A 6,000-nucleotide genomic window follows, 5' to 3' on the forward strand; every position below is an offset into this window, starting at 1 on the left:
TGGCTGACAGCAGAGCTGAGTGGTGAAAAATCAATACCTAGGAGCCAGGAGGGAAATATTTCCAACCTCTAACTAGAGAATGTATTTTGACAAGGCCAAGATAATCCAAGCTGCACAGGAGAAAGAGAAAAGAAGACTCATTTTTAAAGCTTGACACTTCAAGGTGTTTTTGTGCAACGCTTTAGAGAGCATCGATACGCACAAATACCAAAGGTCAAAAAGAAAAGCCAGAAGAATTTCAAAAATTAGATGTGCTGGTTTTTGCTGTTTACTTCGCAAAATATAAACTGTTTGATTTGTGCGTAGATCTGTTCAAATGTAGTGAACCCAGGGAGCTCGGAGCTACAGTCTCCTCATTTAATAGAAATGAAAATATACCAGAGCCTGTACTGTACCTTAAGCAATTTGCCTATAAAAAGTGCGTGCCTATTTCCTGCTATATATCTGCATTCGGGGACATTAATTGTTTTTGATTTGGCATGATTGCATTTTGATGCAAAAGGATCAATATTTTTTTCATTTATGCAGCATCATTTTTTTGATAATTTAATATCTGGCTGCGCTCTCGAGCGCTACACCAAACGCTCAGCAGCTCTGTGGCCCTTCCTGCGCCACTGCTCCGAGGCTCTGCTCCGGCTCTGACCGGGTGCAGGTGGCCACAACCGCGCACCCGATGGTGCTTTGGGTGTCCCCATGGCAAGCGAGCGGGGCATTGGGTTTGTCCCCAGCGAGGGACGATCCGGGGCAGGAGCGGTGTCCCCCGGTGCCGTGGCCGCACTGCCCAGGAGCGCAAGTCCCCATCCTGGTGCTAGGAGTAAAACCACAGCTTTGACTTGGAGGGATAAAGTCCATCAAGGGTAATATGGCCTGATGAATACAACCTGGGGAAGTGTTGAGGGTTAAGGGGTGCTGATCAGGGCGGGAGGGCACGGTCAGTGGCATTTCCAGGGGGCTGGGACCGGCGGGCAGCGGGGACGGGCTGACGGACAGCTCTGGACACACAGGCGCAGAGGCGGAGGGAGAGTCAGAAGAGATCAAATGCGGAGGTGCTCTCTTTTCCAGCTTAAAAGAGCATGCATTAAGGCTGGGGGAGAGGAGCCAATACGGGGGAAGGTGATGGAGATAAGGAGCGATGTACTTTTACATTATTAATTGTGTATGCATGATTGCCTCCGAACTGTCACACAATATTCTGCTTGAACTGGGGCGGGAGCGATTGCGCGCTAATTAGTGGGATTGGGAGGAAGATACTGGAAATGAGAAGCCACTTGAGATTTATAGGAGAAAAAGGAAGCAGCGGAACTGCACCGGACACTTCAAGTTTGCTCCCTTCAGGCACACGAGGCACGGGGGAGGCCTCCCCCTGCTGCCAGCCCCACGGCCGCTCTCCGGAGCCTGCCGGTGCCCGCGGGGAGCAGGGTGTGGGGTGCCCAGCCTGCCAGCTGCAGGGCACAGATTGACTGCAAGGGTGTGCGTTTGGCTTCTGTCCTCTTCAAAGCGTGTCAGTCATGCGTAAAAACAAAGCTATTTGAAGATGCAGACCACTGAGGTCAGTGCAAACTACATCAAATGTATCGATCCCGGATTTTTTCCAAACAGCGTAATGTTCCTGTTTTACATTGCGTCTGCGTCTTGCGGCCCATCAGCATTCCTCGCAGCTGACTCAGAAATTCACCCAAACGCATCCCGGCCTCCCAGACACACGGGCAGGGCTGCGTGTGGGCTCTGCTGCCCCAGGCACCAGGACAGCGCCGTGCCGTGGGGCACAGCCGGGCTCAGCGGGGCTGGGGTGGAGCAGATTGAGGCGCTGGAGAGCCCCGTTCCCAACACGATGTGACATGGATAGGAAGGATGCGGTGCTCTTCGCATGCAGCAGATTAACTGTGCGAAAAGGTTAGCAGAAGCTCACTCCAGGCTCACCTCTGGATGTGCCTGTGCTCACCAGGCAGGCATCTATCTGCCTGGTGGTCTCAGCGCCGCATGGAGAGCAGGGCTTTCCCCTCTGTGTGGAGATGGACACGGCCAGGAGGCCACCAGTGCTTTGGAGCGGGCTGAATTTGGTCTCGAAAACCTGTCCAGATGGAGCTACCAACCCCACAATTGCCTTCGTATCCAGGCATTTCCCTTAGTCCTGGTGTGCTGAGTTTCCACGCCTGCACGTGTTGCAGTTCTCTCGTACAGACTTCATCTCTTGCAGCTTGAATCCCTGACTTCACAGTGGCAGCAGGGGGGCTGGGTGCTGATCACCGCTCACTGCACTCCGAAATGCAGCAAGGCTCAGCTCACAGGCCTGTGAGTCTGTCCCGTCTGTGCCTGGCCTTCAGCAAACACCACAACTTTAACAACAACCTTACTTTTGTCTTAAAAAATATCGGGAAAAATATGCATCAGGCAGTCCGAGCCTTCAGTGTGATAAATTGACACTTGATGGCAATAGTTGCCTGGAGTGCTCTTTGAACAGGAGGGCTCCTGGGGAACTTCCCTCTATCTCTGATGTCTGAAAATTAAAAATTAATCTTGTATGAAAAATTAAAAGGTGAAACTTTCTGCTGCAGCAGCACAGCTTTTTGAATGTTGATTTTGTTTTTAAAATTGAAGGCTGAATGACATCTACGGGAAGATCACTGTTGGTTGTTGCATTTAGAATATGTGATTTTAATTGATTTCTGTAAATTGGAAACCAATTTGCAAGGGTAGCTTAAAATGGGGGTGGGTGGGGAGGGCAGACCTTTATTTACTGAAGTAACTGATTTTAAACAGGCATTTATTCACCTCCGTAGGGCTGCTCCCGGTTTATGATCCAGCAGAAGAGGACTGCTGCTTTTATCCTAAACATCTGCACACCTTGCAAGTTCAAATCTGTTTTTTTTTGTTAAAGTGACAGCAGGGAGCACATCCCCACTTTGCTGTCAGACCCCACGTGGGCGCCTCGCACCGACCTGCGCCCAATTTCACGGCAGGGGAAATCGGGGTGAGGTTAACGGGAGCGTTTCTGCTCGCTTCCCTTCAGGCCAGGGACAGGCACGGCCGTCCCAGTGCAGGATGGATGAGATTTTCTCCGTTTAGGTTTCACCAGAAGGTGAAGTCTCCCCCAGCAGCCCACCAGGGCTGAGAGCAGCAGCGCGCCCTTAGGGCCCGTTCCTGCAGTCCCAGACGGCGGGGATGGCTTCAGGAGAAGGTGCTTTCTGCCTTGAAGGATAATGTCGACCCACCATAATTATCTTGCTGCTCCAGGAGGATCTTAAAGGTTGATTTTGTAATATTTCAAGACAGAGGTTCTCCGGTAATGAATTGCAATGAAATGCAAAGAAGCGGGGAGGCAAACAGGCAGCGCTCTGCAGCACGCAGCACCTCCGCAGAATCACCAAAAATCCCTCAACAGAGCCGTGGTTAAGATGTTAGGCTGCGTATGATCACTTCATTTGCAGCTCAGCCAGCAGTGGATTAAAATTCATTTTAAGGCAATTACAGGTTTATTGCAGAAACAAACGCAGCTATTGTTCAGCTGATGGATTGGACGGCGCAGAGAGAAGGAGAACGGGGAGGATGGGGAGCAGGACACATGGAGGGCCCTGCACGGCACAGGCGATGTGCGAGGGCAGCAGCGCTCAGAGCCACTGCGACCTCGCCGTGGGGGCTGCCCGAGGGCCGTGCCGCTGATTTAAAGATCAAAGCCGAAATTTCTTTAAGTGGTATATTCACCGCCAGCACCGGGCACGCCACGGCCAGAACCGAGCCCAGCACCACGCACCGCGATGTGCAGAGCTGCACCCCTGTGCTCGCCCAGCTGGGGTTTTAAACCCAGCTCATGTTTTTTTGTGAAAGTGAGCTCCTAGCCCTCCTGCTAGCTCTGCCAGGCCCGGTACTGAGCCCACTCGCTGCCCCCAGCCCGGGGCAGGGGCTCGCTCCTGCACCTTGCTGCCAGCGGCACCACGAAATGAACGCGGAGCCTGTGCGAGGTGGCCGTGGGCAGGTGGAACCGCACCAGTGCCTGCAAGTATCTCCTGGGGATAGGGGCAAATATTTGTCTTTTGTCAGTCTATTTGTTATCTGTGAATATTTCTTTTTCCATAATCCCTTTTTGCAGCCAGAAGGGGAGAACCGTTGGATTAAAGTAAACCTATTTAGAAGAGAAGTATTCATTGAAATATCGCGGGTAAGAGATAAATTATAAATATCTAAATTGCTTCTCCCCTAATGGAATAGTTACTGACTCGCTAATCCAGAAAAATCGGGCAATTTCACTCCTGGTGTTAATTCCCAGGCTTCTGGCGAAGCGGGGGACGTTTGGGAAGGCTGCGTGCGCAGGGGGGAGCAGCACAGCTGGCACAGGGGCTGGGGGACAGCACGCAGCCGGGGCCACCACAGGACCGCTGCTGTTCCAGGGCTGTCGTTAATGCCATGGAAACTGTTGTGCTGTTTGCAGAGTTCTGTAAGATCTGTCCTTAAAATGCCAGCTCCTCAGAAGGCCGTTTGGCAGCACGAGGAGCTCTTGGTTAGGGATTCCCCTTCCCTGGCACATGCCGCCGGGTGCGGTGATGACAAGAGGCAGCTTTCCCTCACGTTCCAGGTGAGCTGCCCAGCGTGCCCACCTAAGCAGTCTGCTTTGTGTCTCCGGAGAGGAGAGATGAGACTTGAGGGCTGCTTCCTGCTGCCTCTTCCAGCTTGGTTTAATGAAGTCCGCCATCTCCGTTCTTCTGCTGGGGTAGGATCCTATTACAATAGGCATCGTACCAAGCATCGTGCAAGCGCCAGAGAAACCTGCTCTAAATGCTGGGCCCTCCACGTGCATCCCTGCTGCCTCTCCTGTCCAGCTTCCCTTCCTCTTTTGCCCGTTTTCTCCCCACCCTTCCTCAGGAGGAGGAGAGCAGGGGAGGTGCTGCGGTCACGACCGCGGGCCGCCAGCTGGTTTAGGGAGGGAAGCGGACCAGAACCCAGATTAGAAGCTAACCTGCCACGAAAGCAATCAAAGTTATCAGCAAACCATTAAATTGCTTCCAGAAATAAAGCCGCGCCGCTAGCGTGTCGAGCTGGTGGGCGCCGCTTTTGTCAGAGGTGCTGTCCCCAGCAGCAGTGTGGGCTCCTGTCCTATATGAGGGCTCCTGTCCTATATGTGGGCCCTGTCCTACATGTGGGCTCGTGCCCGACGTGCACAGGGCCTGAAGGCAGCCGCGGTGAAGGAGGCCCGAGGAGGGCCGGGCCGTGCTGGTTTCAGCTGTCGTGGCCGTGAGAGCCCCTCCGTGAGCTCCATTGATCATTCATAGGATGTCAGGTGGCTTACAGATGGGAACTCAAGCCTATTGATTTTTACTCGCTTGCTAAAAATTGAAAAGGGGGGGAGCAGAAAAACCCTTAAAAAGCTGATGTTTAAGTATTGTTCCCTACACGGTAATTCCCCCCCCCCCAGCAGTTTGTTTTAAAGGCAACGCCGGGGATTTGTGCATCTGTGTCACTCGTGAGACCGAGGAGCGGCACCGCAGGGCATCTGGAGAGCTGCAAGGGACAAAACCAAGCAAAGAAAACCAGGAGCCGAAAACCAAACCCAATCTTTTAAAAGCTCCGTAAGTGAAATGAATTCAAGCAACTCTAAATTGGCAACAGTTCCACTACGGGGATCTACAGGGTTGGTAATCAAAGGGAGAGCAGCAAGATGAGTTCCCATCAAGTGCATTGACTTGGAAAATGGGGAAAGTTTAGGGTCAGGCGTACGTATTCTCGGGGGAACGCTTACCATGGAAAATTGGAAGCAGAGAGGGCTTCAGACAACGCCACCATGATTACTTGTTTCAGTGTCAATTTTCTGTACTTTTCAGTTTACTGAAGATATCCACCTGCTCATAAAGTATCGTAGGGCTCTGGCTGGGGGAGAGGGATTTTTCCCTTCCTGGAGCCCAATATTAATTACCAAAGCCTGCACAGCCCTCGCGGTGGTTAACGTGAGCACTCCGCTCCGTGGCTAATGAGAGCACCTTGTGCCAGCCATGGATGAATTAAAGGAAA

The sequence above is a fragment of the Anas acuta genome, chromosome W, assembly GCF_963932015.1.
Source record: "Anas acuta chromosome W, bAnaAcu1.1, whole genome shotgun sequence".
Taxonomy (NCBI): Eukaryota; Metazoa; Chordata; class Aves; order Anseriformes; family Anatidae; genus Anas; species Anas acuta.